Source organism: Aethalodelphis obliquidens, unplaced genomic scaffold, assembly GCF_003676395.1.
Source record: "Aethalodelphis obliquidens isolate GAN/ISIS:26980383/991018 unplaced genomic scaffold, ASM367639v1 scaffold2, whole genome shotgun sequence".
Lineage (NCBI taxonomy): Eukaryota > Metazoa > Chordata > Mammalia > Artiodactyla > Delphinidae > Aethalodelphis > Aethalodelphis obliquidens.
In genome coordinates, this window is record NW_020837946.1 from 39,958,194 (window position 1) to 39,968,876 (window position 10,683).

At 34.4% G+C, this 10,683-nt stretch overlaps 1 pseudogene; it reads right to left on the bottom strand.

Moving 5' to 3' along the window:
* Positions 1-750: 750 nt before the first annotated feature.
* Positions 751-2,063, bottom strand: LOC113625396 (zinc finger protein 148 pseudogene; annotated as a pseudogene).
* Between the last annotated feature and the right edge of the window lie 8,620 nt (positions 2,064-10,683).

The window sequence follows — 10,683 nt, forward strand, 5'->3', positions numbered from 1 at the left end:
CTAGAACTAAAGTCTCTAAGTTCACACCATACTCAGCTACTTATGTGTATGAGACTTTGGGCAAGTTATCTAAATTTCTTGTGCCTCAATTTCCTCTTCTGTAGATGGAATAGCAATTGTATTTATTACACCAGATTGTGGTGAGATTAATTGAATCAATAAATGTAAAGTTAGAACATTACCTGCTTCACAGTACTCAATATATGTTTTTTTTTCTTAGACTATCAGATTTTTATTACTTTTTTCTCAAAAAAAAAACATGTCAATATAATGCAAAATGAAAATCAAGGGTCTATGGCATATCATTCTTTTTAAAAGGTGGTTTCCTTTTTTCCCGCATAAGACACACTAATTTATTGAAGCCATAATCTCTTGACATTTTAACTTTTAAGTTCACTCTGTCTATAAAGTATACTCAGATTCCCTGCTGACATGCCATGACTATGCTGAAAAACTTAGCAACAGTATGAGTAAATTTCACACAATTACTAATCTCCTAAGAATGTACAGTGTTATCAGTTAGGAAACAATTGTGCGAAAGTCTTTTTTTTTTTCCTTTTAAGTTTGGTGTAGGTGGAATAACAAGTTTCTGATCTAAAACAAATAATGCATTGCTTCTATAAAGGTGACAACATGTAAGGCAGTTCAAAGAATGCTGACTAACCAAACAAAATGCAGTTTTTGGATTATCTTGCTATTCATATCAGCTTACCTTGTTTTAACACATTGCTCTTAAATCCATACAGCACTTCATTTTACAGAGTAACCCCACTCTTGATTAATCTGTTCTAAAGTGCCAGTATTATTTACACATTTTTTTAAGCCAAAAGTCTGGCCAGTTGTGGCATCAGGTAAGGATGTCATCCAAGCTCTATTATCATTTACATTTACCAAGGAATATTCTGGAAGTTCAGCACTTGTCCCTGGTCCCCGAAGGTTCACCTGTCCATTGGCAGTGCTAAACTGAGGAGCATTCCAGCTCTGGATCCATGATATGGAGCACGGAAAAGAGCTCATTTGGTAAGCTTGGTGGACAGGCTGAGCCTCAGCTTTCTTCTGAGAAGTCACTTGATCCAAAAAGTCCTGTGTTGATGTGGCAGAAGCATGGTTTGTCTCATCACCTGTAAACAGTATTCACACTGGTAAGGTTTTTCTCCACTATGAGTTCTCTCATGCCTTTCCATATAATATTTTTGAATGAATCTCATCCCACATTCATCACATTGAAATGGTTTTTCACCTGTATGAATGAAGACATATCTCTGTAAGTGATAGTTGATTCTAAAGGCAGCATTGCAGTGCTCACAAACATGAGATTTAGGGGGTTTCCAACCAAGTGATCCATCTTCATTTATTGTAAGGATTTTTGCAGGAGAACATTGTTTCCATTTCTTCTTTTTCTGTAAGTCCTGGCTCTCTGATTTGTTTTTTGTCTCTCATCAGTTGCTCAGATACATCAGTAAAAGTAATTTCCTGCGTTACACTTATAGGGACATTAAGTGCATACTGTAGACCTTGAGGAAGTCTTTCATGTGTTTCGATCTGCTCTTCATCATTTTTCACTGTCTCCTCATGGACCATGAGTTCATCATGTGATATCATATCCTGTTGTCTCATTTCACTTTCTTGTTAACACTTCATGTGCAGCAAGCATCTCCTGGTGAGGCATACTCCAATCTTGAAGCACTGACTCCTGCAGCTCTCCAGACACGGTAGACTGGCCAGACACTCCACCCATTACAACCATTGCCCTGGAAGACTGCATTTCAGCTATGCTGCCACATTTAAATAATCCTTCCAGTTTTTCGTCAATGTTCATGCTTAAGTATAACTGCCTGAGACTAATGTAAAAATGAAGACTTCAAGGAAGGGAATGCTGTAGAGTTGAAAAAGAAATCATGGTTGAGTTTCTACCTTTCATAGGCTTCAGAGACCCTCAGTACCACCTCAGTCACATATGCCATCCAGTTCTTCTACAAAATAGGTCAGGCAAATGCCCATCCTGCCAGATCACTTGGCCGAATTTCCAAGCTGTTGATTCCTCCCTCTATCTGCTGGTGGGTGCCGAGGTCACCGAGTGCAGGCGGTGGCAGCTTCAACCTTTCTAGGGGCCTTAAGAGGAGGGGAAGGGGGGAGGGGGGAGAACTTTTGCTGTGAGCTTCATCAACAGCTCCCACCCCTGCGCCCTTCTCCTCTTCTTCCCCGTTAATATATGTTAGCCGTTTGTTTATCAAGTATTTTCCTTCATCTACCAATAAAATTACAAGTTGTTTTTGTTTCTTTAATTCATTAGTGTAATGCAGTACATTAGATGATACCTTAAAACTCAATAATCCACATGTTCTTGGGGTAATATGCCCTAGGAATTAATTAATTATTATTGTAATTTGAACTGATTTACTAGTATTTTTAACGTTTTTTACATCAATATTCACAAATGAGAAAATACATAACCTTCTCTTTTTTATATATCATTTTAAAGTTTATATATTACTGTAATGCTTTCTTAGTAGATTAAGGAAGTTATGAATTTTACTTTTAAAATTAAAAACAATAATAAAAACTTTGCACTTGAACTAAAGAAAAAGTTGGGAACCAGGACGCAAGTTCAGGTTGGTCTCATGAAAGCGCATGATCTAACAACTAAATATGAATAACACAAATAATGAAAGTGTGAAATGAAATATTGGAAACACTGTAAGACAGCGTGAAAGGAGATAGTAACTAGACTTTAGACTGCTTGAGCTTAAGTATTCTTTTTACTCATGTTTGTGACTCCGAGAAGTAACACTCACTAGGCACATAGCAAGAATTTCATCAATGTTGTAGGTGGAAGTAATGATTAGACAGTTGGGTCAATAATTTAAAAAGGGATGTGTACATTGGGTGTCAGGAAAGACTTCATGAAAGCAGATAGCACTTGATGTGGACCTAGTCAAGAAAATAATATTTTTGATACTTTACCATTGCTGAGTAGGAATTACTCATAGTAGAGAGAAAAGAATGTGTGAATGAATGGAGGCTGTATCCTCTAAGGGTATTCAGAGAATAAGTAGTAATCTAGATTGTTTGATGTTTAGAATACCAGTGCAGTAGAAGATCTTTCCAAAATCATGATTAACTTTTGAAATAATCAATATTTTAAAAAATCATAATACCTCACTTCCTTCAAAAGTCTTTGCTCAACTGTACACGTTCTCACTGAAATGATCATCCTATTAATCTTTGCAACACCCCCACTAAGCACCCCTAATCCTACTTATCCTGTTCTCTCTCTATGTATATGTCATTTTTCCCCATAGCATTTAATCACTTTTGAACCTCCTGTGTTGTTTATTTATTTCATCCATAATTTCCCACACCAGAATATAAGTTCCATGAGGGCTCTATTTTTCACTGGAGAACAAAATTATTTTTCGAGTGCTCAGAAGAGTACCTAGTACACAGTAGAGATTCAGAAAATATTTTGATGAATCCGCATTTAACAGATGAGGAAATTTAGACTCATAATACATTAGTTACCTGAGTTTTCATACCTGTGGTTGTCTCAGTCCTCATTTTTGTCATACAGCAGAAACTGAGTTCCTTAATGCCTTTTGATACTACCTCCTTTTAAGAAAAGCTTCGTCAAGCTGTCTTCATTCCTAAGCCATAAATTGAACTCACTATCCTGACTATAGTTGTTTAGGTTTGAGTCAATGACCCATCAAAAGGAGGTCATCTATGGCTTAGCCAGAAGCCAATGATGTGCACAGATTAAGAAACAGATCACTGTATACTGAATGAAGAATTTTCAACCAATCAGATATATTCTTTTGTGAAATTTGCAGAAAAACCTTACTTAGAGTTTATTAGTAATGACAACAGAAGAAATCAATAAAGGAAAAAATATCTGAGTTGCCATCATAACAAAGTTTGAATAAAGAACAAAATATGCCTGTTGCTGTTGCTTTTGTGAAGAGAGGACAATAAGATCACTTGTTATGTGTCTTGAAAAACTATCCACTTCACTGGGAGTTCAGGCTGATCCTCTTCCAGAATACTTTGCTATTCTTCCTTACGTTTTTGTTTGTCCTCATAATAACCCACAATTGGCTTAGAAAGCTGCCACATATTTTTGTTCTTTGTTAACTGGAATGAGCCAAACAATCTGAAAAGTCTTTTCATATGTCATAGTTATTTAAGAAGATGCAAGGTCATCCCTTCCCACTATGTCTTTCTTTTATCTTGTTCAGCTATTTCAAGAGTGAACTTAAAGTCTTTTTCAAAAGTTTTCTAGGAGGTATAAAGTAGTTATGACATGTTCTCTTTATCTCGTAAATGAATTTAATCATTTTTTCCTTCAACAAACAATGCATTTTCATTTTTACTTTTCTAAAGTCAGTTCTACCACACTAAACCTTATCATTTTATGTCCATTATGCCACAAAATACAATTACTTATTCCTCTGTCTTAAGTGGCTGAGAAAAACACAAATGCATAGGCATGTAAAAACACGGGGAGGGGGAAGGGTAAGCTGTGACAAAGTGAGAGAGTGGCATGGACATATATACACTACCAAACATAAAATAGATAGCTAGTGGGAAGCAGCTGCATAGCGCAGGGAGATCAGCTCAGTGCTTTGTGAACACCTAGAGGGGTGGGATAAGGAGGGTGGGAGGGAGGCACAAGAGGCAGGGGATATGGAGATACATGTATATGTATAGGTGATTCACTTTGTTATAAAGCAGAAACTAATACACCATTGTAAAGCAATTATACTCCATAAAGATGTTTAAAAAAAGAAATAAAATAAACTGTTATTGCCATTAGTGTCTTTTTGCTGAAGAATATATTCTGTAATTTTTCACCATTGAAGCAAGTTATTGTGCTTGCTTTCATTTATTATTTGACTAAATCTATCAGGGTTTGATTTTATATCCTTTAATCTTTATTCCAAGCATTTATCTATTTTCTGCATTGATTTTAGGACATTCACACTTGAGATCCTTATGTGTTATTGAATTGCTCCCTATTCTCCATTATGGACCTCACCACAATGGTACTAATATATTTCTTTGTTTGCATATCATTTTACCAACTCCAAATAGATTATTAACATTTTCTTCTCAAATGATCATGTAAATTTTACCTTTTAAGAGTATAAATGAGGACAAGTTTTTTATACTACAGGAGAATTTTCAGAAGCATTATGTCACTTTGTTTTCTTCAGAAATTGTTTGTCTATTTTATTAAGATAGAAACGCTAAATGCCTGAGAGTTGGAAAAAGAAAAAGTAATTGCAGTTTGTATCTTTACTAATATTAATGTGGTGGTATTCATTTATATACAGCATGCAAAATTATTTTCCTGATTGCCTTCTCTTTGAGTCACAATGCATGAAATCTCTTAATCATGTTAAAATTTAGACTAGACACTAGAGATGTGTTTGCAATTGCTATTTCCTCCATAACATTAAGAGGAAAATGTTGGAAGATCTTCCACTTGCTTGCCTGCCTAGTTTATGGTGATTTGCATTTACATTAATTCATTGTTGATGTTCCTATGACTTTTTCATTATTTCCATGAAGAGATTACTAAGAATAACACAAATGTTACCATCGTCAATATTTCTAGGAAAATTTCTTCACTCTAAGAAGGCATTGGAAACCAAGGAGGGGAATAAGTACAATAAAGAAGGATCTTTTGTTTTTCCTTGTAGAATAAGTCTTTATTGAGATATTTATTTGCTTGGTCTCCTTCACTTTTCTCTCTTCTTATTTCAGCAGGTAGTTAATGTCAGCGCTGCTCTGTTTTGTAGAAGGTCTATAGAGGCTAGCACAAAAGCTAAATTTGCATGAAGTTCTTTCTCAGCCCTTCAGCCCTTCCTCCCTTTCTCTCTTTCTTATTTCTTCCCTCTTCCTTCCTTCTTTTAATCCTTCAATAACTGAAGTTATTATGTTAAGGATCCTGAGAACCAAAGAGAGGAGAGGAGTAACTGTGGGCCAGAAAAAGAGATGGGGGAGATTTCTCCCAGATAGGTAAAACAAGGATAAGGTTTTATCACTCTTTAATCCCACATATTGCTGATGCTTCCATGCTATTATTTCAGTTCATAATGACATGGCAGATTACCTTATATTATCTACAGCATTTATTTGAAACTCTGTTTCAAGATCCTTGAGTGCAAGTACTTTGTCTTACATGTTGTGAATCTTCAGCTTTTAGTTCAATAGAATTTTCAGCAATGATGGAAATATTCTATACCAAATATGGTAGCTAGTAACCACAGGCGGCCATTGAGTATTTGAATTGTGACTAGTACAAATTACAAACTGATTTTTAAATCTTAATTATTATTAATTCAAATTTAAATATCCACATGGGCTAATGGCTGCCATATTGAACAACACATATCTATACTGATCTTTTACATGTAATATTCTCAATAAATGATCAATGATAGTGATAAAATCACTCTTATTTTAAATACATCATTCTCTCATATTTTTCTTACATGGCATTGGTAGTGGTGTTCACTAAAAAATAACTGTTAACATTTTATTTAAAGTTGTAAATGAACTTATACTACTATGTCTGGGTTTCCCCTAATCTTATCTCTCACTTTTCAAAAAAATAAACAAGAAAAATAAATAATTATTTATGATTTTTTTCTGAAGAAAGATATTTAGAACAAATTGTTTAATATTTAATTATAGTATATATCATGTTTATTTGAAAATAATAATAAAATACTTCTTTATATATTGGACATAAAATAGAACCTTGTAGAGAAAGCATAAGTTATGAGTTGTGGTTTTATGTCAATGCATTTCATTTGCATGTACTAATTAATTACTATTTTATATCATCAACATTTGGGACTGAAAGCCTTATTAACTAAAAGAAATTCTAATGTGAAACTAAATAATAAACAAATTTAATGATGGTCACAGATTTTTCTTCGTGTTATTAAGGTTAATTGTAAAATTAATTAGATCCATTTGTAACTTTGATATGAATAATATACACTCGTTTAGAATTGACATAAAATTTGAAATTTTGAATGGTGGTAAGTGTAGCAAATGTTTAATAAAGCTTCTTTCCATAATATTTCAATAAATATAAATATCAAGTTCTAAAATTTCAAATTGACAGTCTGGGAAGAATAACATTCCCATTACATATGTAATGATATAATTTCTCTTAGTTTTAAATTTTTCTGTTTTTTCTTAATATTATGTTTTATTAAATACACTGCATAAATGATAATAGGAAATTCAAGCTTTACTTTTCAGATAAATAAATTTATAATCTATGTATATTGATAAAATTATTCAATTAGTAATTTTTAATCTCAAAATACATACTTAAATGTAAATTAAATTACATTTGAATGGAGAAAACTTCTTCTCCACCCCGGATGTTTTTTTCTTAGGATAAAATTTTCCCAGAACCCTGGGGTTTCTCCTCCACCTGAAAGTATATTCACTTATCAGTAGGTAAAATTGGGGAGAAAAACAAGACCTTCTGTGCTCTCTCTTTGCCTCTTTGCCTATTCCTTTGCAGCTGCCTGAATGCAGGGTGCTCTTTCCTCAATGGGCTTGTCCACTCTTTAGAATCTTGCCTTCCTCTAGCATTTCCTGAGGGTAGGTGGACAAGTCTGCATAATGATGATATTCAATAATATATTAGTTTTTTTAAATTAAAGTATAATTGACTTGCAATGTTATATTAGTTTCAGGTGATTTGATATTTTATACATTACAAAATGATCACCACAATAAGTCCAGTAACTGTCTGTCACCAAAGTTTTTACAATATTATTGACTATATTCTCTATGCTGTATATTATATCTCCATGACTTATTTATTTTATAACTGGAAGTTTATATCCTTAATCTCCTTCACCTGTTTCACTCATTCCCCCACCTCTCTTCCCTCTGACAACTGCCAGTTTGTTCTATGTATCTATGAGTCTGTTTCTGTTTTGTTTGTTCATTGTTTTGACTTGTTTTTAGATTCCACATATAAGTGAAATCTTATGGTATTTGTCTTTGTCTGACTTATTTCACCTAGCATAATATCCTCCAGTGGCAAGATTTCATTCTTTTGTATTGCTAATATTGCATTGTATAGTAGCATTGTATGATATTGTTTAATCTCCATGTGTTTGTGTTTTTTTGCAGTTTCTTTTTTCTTAAAGTTGATTTCTAGTCTATAAGGTTGTGTCAGAACACTCTGACATACATCACAGCAATATTTTTTGGATCCGTCTCCTAAGTAAAGGAAATAAAAGCCAAAATAAATAAACTGGACCTATTGCATATTTTGGAGAGTAATCGTTTGTCAGTTGCTTCATTTGCAAATATTTTCTCCCATTCTGAGGGTTGTCTTTTTACCTTGTTTATGGTCTCCTTTGCTGTGAAAAAGCTTTTAAGTTTAATTAGGTCCCATTTGCTTGTTTTTATTTTCATTACTCTAGGAGGTGGGTCAAAAAAGATCTTGCTGTGATTTATGTCAAAGAACGTTCTGCCTAGGTTTTCCTCTAAGAGTTTTATAGTGTCTGGCCTTACATTTAGGTCTTTAATGCATTTTGAATTTATTTGTGTGTATGATGTTAGGGACTATTCTAATTTCCTTCTTTTACATGTAGCTGTCCAGTTTTGCCAGCACCACTTATTGAAGGGACTGTCTTTTTCCCATTGTATATTCTTGCCTCCTTTGTCTTAGATTAGGTGACTATAGGTGCGTGGGTGGAATAATTTTTTCTATCATCTCACTTTAAGTCTGTGTGTGTCTTTATATTTGAAGTGAACTTTTGTAGGCAGCATATGTATGAGTCTTGTTTTTGTATCCACTCAGCAACACTATGTCTTTTAATTGAAGAATTTAGTCTATTTATATTTAAAGTAATTATTCATATGTATGTACTTATTACCATTTTGTTAATTGTTTTGGGATTGTTTTTGTAGTTCTTTTTTGTTTGTTTCTTCTTTTTTGCTCTGTTCCTTTGTGATTTGATGACCATCTTTAGCTTTATGTTTGGATTCCTTTCTCTTTTTTGTGTATATATCTCATGGTTTTTGGTTTGTGGTTACCCTGATGTTTATACATAAGCATGTGTAGCTACATATATTTATGACTATTGTAAGTTGGTTTCAAGTTCAGACACATTCTAACAAACCTGTATTTTTACTACCCCCTTCCCCATGTTTAATGTTTTTGACATCATATTTTAAATCTTTTTGTTTTGTGTGTCCTTTAACTACTTATTGCAGACATAGGTGATTTTACTACTTTGTCTTTTAACCTTCTTGCTGTCTTTATAAATGGTTGATCAACTACCTTTACTGTATGTTTGCCTTTACCAATGAAATTTTTCCTTTCATAATTTTCATATTTCTTGTTGTAGTCTTTTGTTTTCTGCTTAGAGAAGTCCGTTTAACATTATTTGTAAAGCTGGTTTAGTGGTACTGAGCTCTTTTGTCTTTTACTTCTCTGTAAAACTCTATATCTGTTCTTCAAATCTGAATCATGGCCTTGCTGAGTAACATACTCTTCGTTATATGGGTTATTTTTTGTTGTTGTTTTTAATCATTTTGAATATATTGTACCACTCCCTTTTAGCCTGCAAAGTTTCAGCTGAAGAGTCAGCTTGTAATCGTTTGCGAGTTCCTTTATACATAAGTAGTTGTTTTCACTTGCTTCTTCTAAGATTCTCTCTTTATCTTTAATTTTTGCCATTTTAATTACAATATCTTGGTGTGAACCTCTTTGGGTTCATTTTGTTTGGAACTTTCCGTGCTTCCTGGATCTGGATATCTGTTCCCCTTTCCAGGTTAGGAAAGTTTTCAGCTATTATTTCTTCAAATAAATTCTCTGCCCATTTCTCTCTGTCTTCTCCTTCTGGGACTCCTATAATGTGAATGTTGGTACACCTGATGTTGTTTCAGAGATATCTTAAAGTATCCACATTTTTTAAGGTTTTTTTTTTCTCTTTTTTGTTTAGCTTAGGTGATTTCCACTACTCTGTCTTCCAGTTCATTGATCTCTTCCTTCCTTTGAGTTAATTTTTCATTTCAGTTATTGTATTCTTCAGCTCTGTTTGCTTCTTCTTTACATTTCTAACTCTTTGTTAAACTTCTCACCATGTTCATCCATTCCTTCGCTGAGTTTGTTGAACATCCTTAGAGTCATTGCCTTGAACTCTATTGGGTAGACTGCTTATCTCCTCCTCGCTTAGTTTTTCTCCTGGGCTTTTGTCTTGTCCCTTCATCTCCTCACTTTGCCTAGTTCTATGTGTTTATTTCTATATATTAGGTAGTTTGGTTACGTTTCCTGATCTTGGAGAAATAACCTTATGTAAGGGATGCCGTGAGAGGCCCAGCAATACACCCCACCCCCGTTACCAGAGCTGTATGCTTTAGGTGTGCCCCTTTTGTGGGCTCAGTGGACCTTTCCTGTGTGGCAGGGCTGACTACTGTGGGTATGCTAGTAGGTAGGGCTGGCCTCTGGCCTGGTTGGCTGTGAGGCCCTGCCTTGTGCAGTGGCATTTAGCCTGCCTTTTTGTGGTGCTGGGTCCTGGCGTGACTGGATGTGGACCCCTGGGGTGCCTGGGACTGATGCTGGTCATTTGTTTCCTGAGATATAAGGAGGAGGAAGGAGACATGGGTGCTTAAAGACCGATTGATAGATGTGAG